We start from the raw sequence: 13,404 nt of genomic DNA, 5'->3' as shown, positions 1-13,404 counted from the left end.
AAAAAAAAGGAGACCCCAAATCCGCCCTACCGTCGGTTTTCCCCCCCTCAAAGATATAAGGTTCTATCAGCGTTTGGTGAAAGATTAAACCCCACCGTCAACAAACTGTTGGGACCTTATCGGGGGCTTTGACCGGAAAATCAACAACCACCAGATATTCCCCGGAAATCTTGGAAAAGACCCGTGAAAGGAGAATAAAACCCACCACCTCTTCTATTTAAAAGCTGTTTTGGCACAAAAAGGGGCTCCTCTATGCCCGATGTCTAAATTTTGGGTACCCCCCAAAAACTAATACGGCTGTAAATGAATCGAGAAACCCGAAACCCGTCAGAATCGGGAAGGACCTCTCCGAGCCGTTCGATACCAAACGAGGTTTTATCAGGCGCGATTCCCTATCGTGTGACTTTTTCAACCTGCTTCTGGAGAAAATAGTTCGAGCTGCAGAACTTAGGTAGAGAAGGTAACATCTTATAAGAGGTACAGCTGCCAGGCGTAAGCATGGATGATATTGAGGTCATCGGTTTCAACACCCGCGTCGTTGTAGTTTTGCTGTGTCTCCAGACTAGACAAGGAAGCAAAACAACAATCTGGGTGAACGAGGGCAGACGAAAATATCTCCTGTCAAATTGGAACAGTCGTCGCACTCGCGACTTGGCACTCACGTCATTGTTGACAGTCATAACTTTGAAGTTGTAGATAATTTCGTCTATTTAGAACCAGTATTAACACCACCAACAATGTCAGCCTGGAAATCCAACGCAGGATTGCTCTTGCCAACAGGTGCTACTTCGGACTGAGTAGGCAATTGAAAAGTAAAGTCCTCTCTCGACGAACAAAAGCCAAACTCTATAAGTCGCTCATAATTCCCGTCCTGCTATATGGTGCAGAGGCTTGGACGATGTCAACAACTGATGAGTCGACATTGCGAGTTTTCGAGAGGAAAGTTCTGCGAAAGATTTATGGTCCTTTGCGCGTTGGCCACGGCGAATATCGCATTCGATGGAACGATGAGCTGTACGAGATATACGACGACATTGATATAGTTCAGCGAATTAAAAGACAGCGGCTACGCTGGCTAGGTCATGTTGTCCGAATGGACGAAAACACTCCAGCTCTGAAAGTGTTCGACGCTGTACCCGCCGGGGGAGCAGAGGAAGAGGAAGACCTCCACTCCGTTGGAAGGACCAAGTGGAGAAGGACCTGGCTACGCTTGGAATATCCAATTGGCGCCACGTAGCGAAAAGGAGAAACGACTGGCGCGCTGTTGTTAACTCGGCTATAATCGCGTAAGCGGTGTCTACGCCAATTAAGAAGAAGAAGAAAGTGAAATTTGGCACAAAGGATCGCATTAGGGAGGGGCATATTTGGACGCAATTGTTTTGGAAAAGTGGGCGTGGCCCCGCCCCCTACTAAGTTTTTTGTACATATCTCGGAAACTACTCTAGCTATGTCAACCAAAGTCTACAGAGTCGTTTCCTTCAGGCATTTCCATGTACAGTTCAAAAATGGAAGAAATCGGATAATAACCACGCCCACCTCCCATACAAAGGTTATGTTGAAAATCACTAAAAGTGCGTTAACCGACTCATAAAAAACGTCAGAAACACTAAATTTCACGGAAGAAGTGGCAGAAGGAAGCTGCATCCAGGCTTTTTTTAAAAATTGAAAATGGGCGTGGCGCCGCCCACTTATGGACCAAGAACCATATCTCAGGAACTACTAGACCGATTTCAATGAAATTCGGTATATAATGTTTTCTTAACACCCTGATGACATGTACGAAATATGGGTGAAATCGGTTCACAACCACGCCTTCTTCTAATATAAAGCTATTTTGAATTCCATCTGATGCCTTCTCTGTATAATACGAGTATAAACATCAGGAACCAATGATGATAGCGGAATAAAACTTTACAAAAATACGGTATTTGAAAAATATTTAAATGACGAATAATGAAATCTCGATTATCACTTTACCATGCGAGAGTATAAAATGTTCGGTGACACCCGAACTTAGCCCTTCCTTACTTGTTTCTAGGTAATTTTCCTTTCTTGTGTTTTGTTTAGAAATGATCTTCAATTTTGCTTCTTCTAACCGATGTTTAATTATGCTATGATTAACTTTGTTGCTTTGAACATCTAAAGGAGTAGCTTTTATTGTGGTATGAAATGAATTGTTATAAAGTTTTACGGCTTTACACATTTGAATAGTAATTGGAACTTTTTCTTCTAAATTTAGGGTTCTTATACGTTCGGTAAGAGTATTATTTATTCTCTCTACATCTGAATTTCCCGTATGGCTATGTGGTTTAGTGGCATGAAATTCTATATTTTCTCTATTTAAAAATTCCCGGACTGGTTTTGAATTAAATTCATTATCGAAAATAAAACTTTTTATATGGCCTTTAATTGACAAAAATTCATTAATTTTATCTATGATCGTTTGACCATTTCTATCGGGTAAATGGAAAGAAATAACATGTTTTGAAAATTTATCGATGAATATTATAAATGACTGTTTACTGTTAACATAAGTATCTATATGATGAATTTCATTAACTGTATTTGGTGTTTCGGTAATTTGAAATTTAGCTTTGATCGGGTTTCTATCATATTTTCCACCATTACATATGTCGCAATTATTTATTATTTCATGGATTTTAATTTTTAGTTCTGGATTGTTTGCGAAAGAATTTAAAAGTACTTGTTCCACTTCATTATGTTTTTCTTCATTAAGTTCAAAATATATAGCGATCTTACCTTTTTCAAAATGTTTATTTACAATATTAATAACGTTGTGAGAGTTAATATCTCTTATATCGATAAAAATGCGTTTGTTTTTGAATATATTTTCAAAAGAAAATGCTTCGACTAAAATTAATTGCTGTTTGAAACGATTTACGACTGTATTGAGAATGTTAAAGTGATTATAAAGATTTTCTTCATGAGAATGGCTAGTTTGGACTTCTATTGAAAGCATCTTTGGTCTTGTTGTTCACCAGCGTTTAAATCTTTTATTTGCAACATTTTGTTAAGGGTCATTCCCAAATTTTCGGAATTCACCATGTTTATTTCATCACTGTTAATTCGGCTCAGAAAATCCGCTATTTTATTTTCTTTACCGGTTATATAATCGATTTTTGCATCATACTCTCCTAATTGTACCAGCCAACGTTAAAGTCTTGGATTTATATCCTTACCAGAATTTTTCTTTTGTAGCCATTTAAGTGGTTGATGATCTGTTTTTAGATCGAATTCTCTTCCATATAAGTAGGGTTTCTAGTATTTGACTGACCACACTATTGCTAATAGTTCCTTTTCGATGGTTGAGAAGTTTTTCTCGTGAGTATTTAATGTGCGTGAAGCATATGAAATTGGGTGGTCGTCTTGTGTGAGAACTGCGCCAATAGCAAAGTTGCTAGCGTCTGTAGTTAATTTAAATCTTTTTGTAAAAATTGGATACCTTAAAATGGGGGGATTTGTAAAAATATTTTTTAAATTTTCGAAAGCGGTTATATAACTTGGGTTATTAACGTTAATTTTTGCATCTGTTTTCAGATATGCGACCATAGGATAAGCTATTTTAGAATAGTCTTTTATAAATTTTCTATAGAAGCCGGTAATGCCTAAGAAAGATTTTATTTGCTTTTGAGAAATTGGTAACTTTAGTTTTTGGATAGCTTCAAATTTATTTGGATTTGGTTTTATTCCTTCAGGAGTTAGTATATGACCTAGAAAGTCTGTTTTTTTTCTTTAAAAAACTGCATTTTTCTAAACGTATTTTCAATTTTGCTTGTTTTAGTTTTGTAAAAATTTTCCGCATATTATTTATATGTTCTGACAAAGTAGTAATAAAAATCAAAATGTCGCCTAAGTATACAACGCATATCTTATTTATAAAATCTCCAAGCACTGAGTTCATAAGACGTTGAAATGTCGATGGAGCATTTTTAAGACCGAATGGCATTCTTAAGAATTCGTAATGTCCTAACGGGGTAGAAAACGCTGTTTTCTTCCTGTCGTTTTCATCTACCAGTATTTGATGAAATCCTTTCGCGAGATCGATAGAGGAGAAATATTGTGCTCTTCCTAGTTTATCCATGATCCCATCGATATTAGGTATCGGGAATTTATCGCTAATAGTAATTTCATTTAATCTCCTGTAATCGACGACGATACGCCATTTTTTATTTCCGTCTGCATCCGCTTTTTTGGGGACTATCCACAAAGGGCTGTTGTAAGCAGAGTTGCTTTCTCTAATTATATTATGTTCTAACATTTCTTTTATTTGTTTTTGTATTTCTAATTCATGAACTTGTGGGTACCTATAAATTTTCGAATAAGTGGGTCTATCGTTTGTTGTAATAATTTGATGTTTGATTTCATGCGTAAAAGAAAGTTTATCTCTTTCTTTGAAAAATAATTCGTTAAATTCTTGTAATAGATCTTTTATCGATTGGCTTTCTTCGATATTTAAATGATTCAAGTTGAAGTTTTTCATATCACTGAATTCGAGTGCGCAAATTTCCGTTTTTCCATAAGGAATTCGTTGATCAAAATGAATTATGTTTCCTAATATATTAATAAACGTGTTTTCTAAATCAATTTTAGCTTTAAAAGGAATAAGAAAATTTTGTTCTATAATAGCTTCGTATTTGTTGCTGTTAAAATCTATTACTTTCCATGATAAAGTACCTAAGACGTTCTTTCGGAAAAGGTGTTACAATTTTATATTTTATTTCATTAATTCCGTTGATAGTTCCATAGCATAACGGTTTGGAAAGTTTTTCCTTTTGAAAATTTTCGAATAGGGCATTTGGTTTTATGATGCTAGTTGTTGAACCTGTATCTATTAAGCATTTAATTCTGTGATTTCCTATTGTTACTGTTATTATGGGGAGTTGAGGGTTTGAGGCGGTGTTAAAAAATTTACTTCTTTTTCTTCACCATTGCCTATTTCCATCAAATTTGAACTATTGAACAAACGACTTGTACTTGGATTGTAATCGACGCTCATATGAGAGCTTTTAGTTTGTCTCAGTAAATTTGGTTGTATTTTATTTGTAGAATTGTTGTACCCGTAATCGTAATTATTCCGATTGTTGTAATTGTTACGATTAAAATTTGTATTACGTATGTAATTGTTACTGTTCCCGCTTTGTTGTCTATTGTCGTTCGTTGGTTTGGTTTGCCTATTGTCTGAAATTTTATTATATTCGTAAGATCTATAACTTTTCTTGAAACCTTCGTAGTTTGTTTTGTTTTTATCGACATACTTTCGATGTCTATAATCTATCGCTCTTTTGTCCTGCAGCAATTTTAACTTTGAATATTTTACTATTATATTATTTAATGTTTCCGTTTCGGTTATATGTGCCCTTATAGGCCCATCGATTTTCTCTAACAGTATATCAACAAGGTCCCTATCTACATTTTCAGGTTTGTAAATGTCCGGTTTTAAAATGTCAAATATGTAAATTTCATTTATTTCTGCCTTACATTTTTCAAAAATTATAAATAATTCATTAAGATTACTTACTTTTACCGTCCTACAAAAATTGAATACCTCTGCGTATGTCTTCCTCGGACGAGATCCTTGTAGAATTTTGGCCTTAATCGCTTCCCACGATGAGTTGTCCTCCAGTTCTCTCGTTCTTTTTCCAGCGGTGCCCAGTATTTTTTCATTTGCTATAATGTTGATACAATGTTGAATGAGTTCCTGGTCTGTACCGCAGAGAGAAATGTTGGTTTCGACTGCTTTAATAAATGCTTTTGGATTGTGATGGTCGTCTAGTGGCTTCATACTCCGGAATTGGTCCATGATGTCCCTTGGTGACATGTGAAATCTGTAGAATTGTGGTTGTTGGTTCATTTGTAGTTGTAGTAGATGTTGAGAATGTTGTTGTTGCATTTCTTGTTGTTGGGTTTGTAGCAATTCTTCTTGCCTTGCGATAACCCTTTCCAGCTCGGCGATGGTTTGGTTTAGATTCTCCATTGTAGTAGTAATTGTAAATAAGTCGTTTTAATTGTGATTTGAAGATGTGGTCGGCGGAGTATTTCTTTTTGGACCAGTTGTGGAAAAGTAAAGATGTATTCTCCTTTTATTTAGAAATCTTTTAAACTTTTTTATTTGTATTTTGTTTCTATTTCTGGATGCACATGAGCCTAATTATTTCTAGGCGTCTGTCCTTATTATTTTTCGCGTAACTGTATATATAGCCTTTGCTTTTAGAAATTTCTCACTAACACATAATATTTTTTTTCTGTTTTCAATATTTTCACCATAACCAGTATTACTTGGCGTGTTTTGTTTTATTTTGATGGTTAAATTCGGTTGTCCGTAACTGTATACACTTTTATGTTTTAGAAATGTTTTTTTTTTGTTTTTTTTAAATACTTGTTAAATTGTTTAATTTTCACAAAAATATTTAAACTCCTTTTTCTTAATATTTTTTTTCGTTTTCGCTTTATTTTTTTCAATATATATTTGTTTTTTGACACATTAATAGTATTTCAATTATTTTTTGTCCTAATATTTTTCGCATGTGAATATTTTTTGTTTAAACTGTGAATTGATTTTGTTGGTTCCGCAAAAATATTTGTTTTTAACTTGCTGTTTTTTTTTTGTGGCGGTTCACAAAACGGTTTTAAAAAAAATGTAGTTGCTTTTTCCGAAACAGTGCTTTATATATACATATATGCATACACATATGTATATAACGCAAGTTCCGTTCTTACTTTTTAACGCGTGTTGCAAGCTGTAAATTTTAGCTTTGTCATACTGTACTCTTACGGCAAACTATTTTGTTTTATATTAAACAGTTTTATTTTACTGTTTTTTGATTTGGAACTGTGCTTTATATATACATATATACCGCAATTTCCGTTGTTACTGTTGCAAGCTGTAAATTTCTTAAATCTTTGTCGATACTGTACTCTTTCTTTGTGATACGTGACACTAGCACTTTTGAACGACTTGCAACTTTTTGTAATTTTTTTTAGCACTTATTTCGCTTCTCTTTTCCTTCAAGATTTTAATGCTTTTTGTTTAACTCTTTATTTTCACTAATTTTCAACAAAAAATTTTCTAATTTTTTTTTCACTGTAGCTTTCGTTTTCTTTTTTTTGGAAATTCGAGTTCGATTTTCACCAAAAAAAAATGATTTTTTTGTTTTTTTAATTTTCACTGGAGCTTTCGTTTTTTATAGATTTTGTACTATTTTCACGCTCACTTTTTTTGTAAAATTTATTTTTAAGTATTTATTTTAAACTTTTTGCACTATTGTTTAGTTTTTTATAGATTTTTTTGCTGTTTTCGCACTTTCCTTTTTTTTGTAAAATGTATATTTAAGTATTTATTTTAAAATTTTTGCACTTTTGTTTCGTTTTTATAGGATTTTTTACTATCTTCGCACTTCTTATTTATTTTAAACTTTTTTCACTTTTTGTTTCGTTTTTTATAGAATTTTTTATTTTCGCACTTTTTTTTTTTTTGTAAAATATATAATCGGAAATTTTTTTTTGGGGTAGTTCTAATTTTCGAAATGTTCTAATTTCTGGACGGTTTTTTTTAACGTTTAAAACTAATAGTCAAGCCATTTCAAAATATATAAAAATATTTTTTTTTTTTATTTTATTTAAAAACATAACAATTATTAAAAAAAAAACTTAAAATTTCAGAAATTAGTTAAAATTTCAGGATAAGGGCTCAGTTCAAAATTATTTTTTATTTGACATATAATCAGTAATATTTGTTTGTTTTTTTGGTTTCTTTAAATCCGATATAACAATATCGTTGCGGAGGGCCAAAAGATTGGCCATGTGCTTACTGGAAGACAATTCACTTTGTTGCACCAATATTATTAAATTGTTAACGCTTTCAATAGCTTTAAATAACTGGTGTGTCATCAACAACTTCATCTTCACTGCTTCAGAAAACTCAGCACTGCTACTTAGGCCATAACCAGTTCCGTCTTCAAACTCATCTTCATTCCATTTCTCGATGCCATCAATACACATGAAACTGTTTGTATCAATTTATGCTAAAAGATTTTGATTTATTTGGAGAGCTTCATTGCAGTCCTCATTTTTGTTAAGCAACTGTGCTGTGGCACATCATCATGCTTTATTGGTCAGAGTCCCAATTTAACAACTTTGACCAAGAATTCCTCATCACTGTTTGCGCTATTAACCCAAGCTTGTTTCAGAAATATTATTGCCTTTCGGATGGAATGGGATTTCAACAGACTATTCAGTGCACCACCTTTAGCTATTATTTCAGCAAGTAACTTACTTCTGTAAACAAGTTTTGTTAACTTTATGGGATTTGATCCATATATACATATATATGTTGCCATCTTTGCTTTGAAGATGTTCAATTGGTGCATGCGCTGAGCCGTTATCAATAAGCAAAAGAGCCTTCGGAGACAAGTTATTTTTTTGAGAAAACTGGTGTCGGGTGTCACCGAACATTTTATACTCTCGCATGATAAAGTGATAATCGAGATTTCATTATCCGTCATTTACATATTTTTCAAATACCGTATTTGTGTAAAGTTTTATTCCGCTATCATCATTGGTTCCTAATGTACATACATTTATATTATACAGAGAAGGCATCAGATGGAATTCAAAATAGCGTTCCATTGAAAGAAGGCGTGGTTGTGAACCGATTTCACCCATATTTTGTACATGTCATCACCGAATTTCATTGAAATTGGTATAGTAGTTCCTGAGATATGGTTTCTGGTCCATAAGTGGGCGAGGCCACGCCCATTTTCAATTTAAAAAAAGCCTGGGTGCAGCTTCCTTCTGCAATTTCTTCCGTAAAATTTAGTGCTAGTCGGTTAACGCACTTTTAGTGATTTTCAACATAACCTTTGTATGGGAGGTGGACGTGGTTATTATCCGATTTCTTCCATTTTTGACTATATATGGAAATGCCTGAAGGAAACGACTCTATAGAGTTTGGTTGACATAGCTATAGTAGTTTCCGAGATATGTACAAAAAATTTAGTAGGGGGCGGGGCCACGCCCACTTTTCCAAAAAAAAAGACGTCCAAATATGCCCCTTCCTAATGCGATCCTTTGTGCCAAATTTCACTTTAATATCTTCATTTATGGCTTAGTTATGACACTTTATAGGTATTCGGTTTTCGCCATTTTGTGGGCGTGGCTGAGCCGATTTTGCCCATTTTAACCTTCTTATGGAGCCAAGAAATACGTGTACCAAGTTTCCATGATATCTCAATTTTTACTCAAGTTACAGCTTGCACGGACGGACAGACAGACATCCGCCCAAAATGATCACTTTGGTATATATAACCCTATATCTGACTCTTTTAGTTTTAGGACTTACAAACAACCGTTATGTGAACAAAATTATTTTCTTACTTCATTAATAAATATCTTGTGAAACCAATCATGAAATTCCCGAGACGTCATCCAAGCATTTTTGGCAAAGTTGAAATGAAGTAGATTATTAAAACCTTTGAAGCTCCTGGGATTTTTGGCTTTTCCAATAACTAAGGGCACTAATTTGTGAGAGCTATCAGCATTTGAACCAAGTAAAATTGAGATTCGTTCTTTTTGAATTTTGTATCCAGGCGCACTTTTTTCACAAGCAGAGACATATGTTTTATCTGGTAGGCAACGATAAAGTTCCGGTTTCGTCCACATTATATAATTGCGACTCCTTTAACTCCATCTCAGTGACTTTATTCTGTGAGTAAATGGAGTGATCCAGGCAATTTTTGCCACCAATCTTTAAAATACGAATGCCGTGTCGCTTTTTAGTTTAGTAAACCATCCATCGCTTGCTCGGAATGCATTTTTATTTTTATCGGGGTATTCTTTTTGTTTAGCTTTTTTCTTTAATATTGTTCCTGTCAATGTACACTTCCTTTCGCATTGTTTTAAAACTTCATAAAGACGACTTTCCATTTTCGGATATTCGGCACTATTAGTTTTATTTGATGCTTCCTGATAAGTTTGAAACGTCATTTAATATAGATGATCTATTTGATTATTTGGCTTGATATATGTAGCTGATGGCAGATTTGCTCACATTGAAATCTAGCGCTAGACGATTCCCTTGAACTCCTTTTTCCAGCTTTTCCAATATCTTTACTTTGGTTTTTAAAGATAAAGTTGTCTTTCTACGCTTATTTGACATTTTTAGTAAGTTATTTTTAGTTTTCAGTAGAGTCTAGCAAAATATATCCACGTGCATCAAATTTCAAATAGGAATGACAAAAACACCAAAACTATGGCAAAATAAAAACTAAAAAGGAATTAAATATATACTTGGGGATTTCCCTTTCTATTTTACCTTTGTTCAGTGAAATAAAAACCTAGAATGGGAATTCCTTTGTGTTAAAAATTAAAAAAAAAAACTCTCAGAAATTAGAACCTCAAGTTCTAATTTCAGAGCGTCCAATGCATTAAAAACTCTGGTTCTAATTTCTGGATGTTCTAATTTCTGAGAGTTCTAATTTGTGAGCGTCTACTGTATTTAAGTATTTAATTTAAAATTTTTGCACTTTTGTTTCGTTTTTTATAGAATTTTTTTTACTATTTTCGCACTTTCTTTTTATTTTAAACTGTTTACTTATTTTCGGCAATGCGTTTGTTCGATTTCTTTGATCTTTTGATCAAAGTTAACCCGACTGCGCCAGTTATGGTTTACAAAATAAAAAGCTTCGGCCTTTTTTGACAACCGTATTTATTGAAGTGAATCTTAAGACTGACTAACTTTTCATTCCTTATTAGTTTACATACTCCTTATTCTAATGCTAACTGTACTGACATTCTTAGTTAGTTCGCTTCTAATATTAGGCTTAACTGTATTATCGTTCGACATTAGCTTATTTACTTATATATACTTATTTAAATATATATGTATGTATGTATATATTTATGTTTTTAGTTGAGTTGGCGTTAGCATACCCGAAATACGCTAACTCTCTTATTCCACAACTAAGCCTAATGTGGAACCTAATTTTATGTTAGTAAGCTATTAAGCATTTACTATATACATCTTCTTCTTAATTGGCGTAGACGCCGCTTACGCGATTATAGCCGAGTTAACAACAGCGCGCCAGTCGTTTCTTCTTTTCGCTACGTGGCGCCAGTTGGATATTCCAAGCGAAGCCAGTTCCTTCTCCACTTGGTCCTTCCAACGGAGTGGAGGTCTTCCTCTTTCTCTGCCTACCCGGCGGGTACTGCGTCGAATACTTCCAGAGCTGGAGTGTTTTCATCCACCCGGACAACATGACCTAGCCAGCGTAGCTGCTGCCTTTTAATTCGCTATGTCAATGTCGTCGTATATCTCGTACAGCTCATCGTTCCATCGAATGCGATATTCGCCGTGGCAAATGCGCAAAGGACCATAAATCTTTCGCAGAATTTTTCTCTCGAAAACTCGTAACGTCGACTCATCGGTTGCTGTCATCGCCCAAGCCTCTGCACCATATAGCAGGACGGGAATTATGAGCGACTTATAGAGTTTAGCTTTTGTTCGTCGAGAGAGGACTTTACTTTTCAATTGCCTACTCAGTCCGAAGTAGCACCTGTTGGCAAGAGCAATTCTGCGTTGGATTTCCAGGCTGACATTGTTGGTGGTGTTAATGCTGGTTCCTAAATAGACGAAATTATCTACGACTTCAAAGTTATGACTGTCAACAGTGACGTGAGAGCCAAGTCGCGAGTGCGACGACTGTTTGTTTGATGACAGGAGATATTTCGTTTTGCCCTCGTTCACTGCCAGACCCATTTTCTGTGCTTACTTGTCCAGCCTGGAGAAAGCAGAACTAACGGCGCGGATGTTGAGGCCGATGATATCAATATCGTCGGCATACGCCAGCAGCTGTACACTCTTATAGAAGATGGTACCTCCTCTGTTTAGTTCTGCAGCTCGAACTATTTTCTCCAGAAGCAGGTTGAAGAAGTCGCACGATAGGGAGTCGCCTTGTCTGAAACCTCGTTTGGTATCGAACGGCTCGGAGAGGGCCTTCCCGATCCTGACGGAGCTTTTCGTGTTGCTCAACGTCAGTTTACACAGCCGTATTAATTTTTCGGGGATACCAAATCCAGACATCGCGGCATAAAGGCAGCTCCTTTTCGTGCTGTCGAAAGCAGCTTTGAAATCGACGAAGAGGTGGTGTGTGTTGATTCTCCTTTCACGGGTCTTTTCCAAGAATTGGCGCATGGTGAATATCTGGTCGGTTGTTGATTTTCCAGGTCTGAAGCCACACTGATAAGGTCCAATCAGTTTGTCGACGGTGGGCTTTAATCTTTTACACAATACGCTCGATAGAACCTTATATGCGATGTTGAGGAGGCTGATCCCATGGTAGTTGGCGCAGATTGTGGGGTCTCCTTTTTTATGGATTGGGCATAGCACACTTAAATTCCAATCGTTGGGCATGCTTTCGTCCGACCATATTTTACAAAGAAGCTGATGCATGCTTCCTATTAGTTCTTCGCCGCCGTGTTTGAATAGCTCGGCCGGCAGTCCGTCGGCCCCTTCCGCTTTGTTGTTCTTGAGGCGGGCAATTGCTATTCGAACTTCTTCATGGTCGGGTAATGGAACGTCTGCTCCATCGTCATCTATTGGGGAATCGGGTTCTCCTTCTCCTGGTGTTGCACGTTCACTGCCATTCAGCAGGCTGGAGAAGTGTTTCCTCCATAATTTAAGTATGCTCTGGGCATCGGTGACTAGATCACCTTTGGGGGTTCTACAAGATTATGCTCCGGTTCCTTCTGTAAGCTGCCGCATTTTTTCGTAGAATTTTCGAGCATTACCCCTGTCGGTCAGCTTATCAAGCTCTTCGTACTCACGCATTTCAGCCTCTTTCTTCTTCTGTCCGCAAATGCGTTTCGCTTCCCTCTTCAACTCTCGGTATCTATCCCATCCCGCACGTGTAGTGGTCGATCGTAACGTTGCGAGGTAGGCAGCCTTTTTTCTCTCCGCTGCGACACGGCACTCCTCGTCGTACCAGCTGTTCTTTTGCACTTTCCGAAAACCAATGGTTTCGGTTGCAGCTTTAGGTAAGGAATTTGAAATGCCGTCCCACAGTTCCCTTATACCGAGTTGTTGACGAGTGCTCTCAGAGAGCAGGAGTGCAAGCCGAGTAGAAAATCGTTCGGCTGTCTGTTGCGATTGCAGCTTCTCGACGTCAAACCTTCCTCGTGTTTGTTGGCGTGTGTTTTTTGCTGCACAGAGGCGGGTGCGAATCTTGGCTGCAACAAGATAGATTCGATGTTAGGACCACATCTAAAACCCTGGAGACGTGTCTTCCGTCTATCACAACATGATCGATCTGGTTGGTAGTTTTTCGATCCGGAGACAGCCAGGTAGCTTGATGAATCTTCTTATGCTGGAATCTATTACTACAGATAACC

Source organism: Bactrocera neohumeralis, unplaced genomic scaffold (genome assembly GCF_024586455.1).
Source record: "Bactrocera neohumeralis isolate Rockhampton unplaced genomic scaffold, APGP_CSIRO_Bneo_wtdbg2-racon-allhic-juicebox.fasta_v2 cluster09, whole genome shotgun sequence".
NCBI lineage: Eukaryota > Metazoa > Arthropoda > Insecta > Diptera > Tephritidae > Bactrocera > Bactrocera neohumeralis.
The sequence above is the reverse complement of the archived record's forward strand: the minus strand, read 5'-3'. Positions refer to the sequence as shown.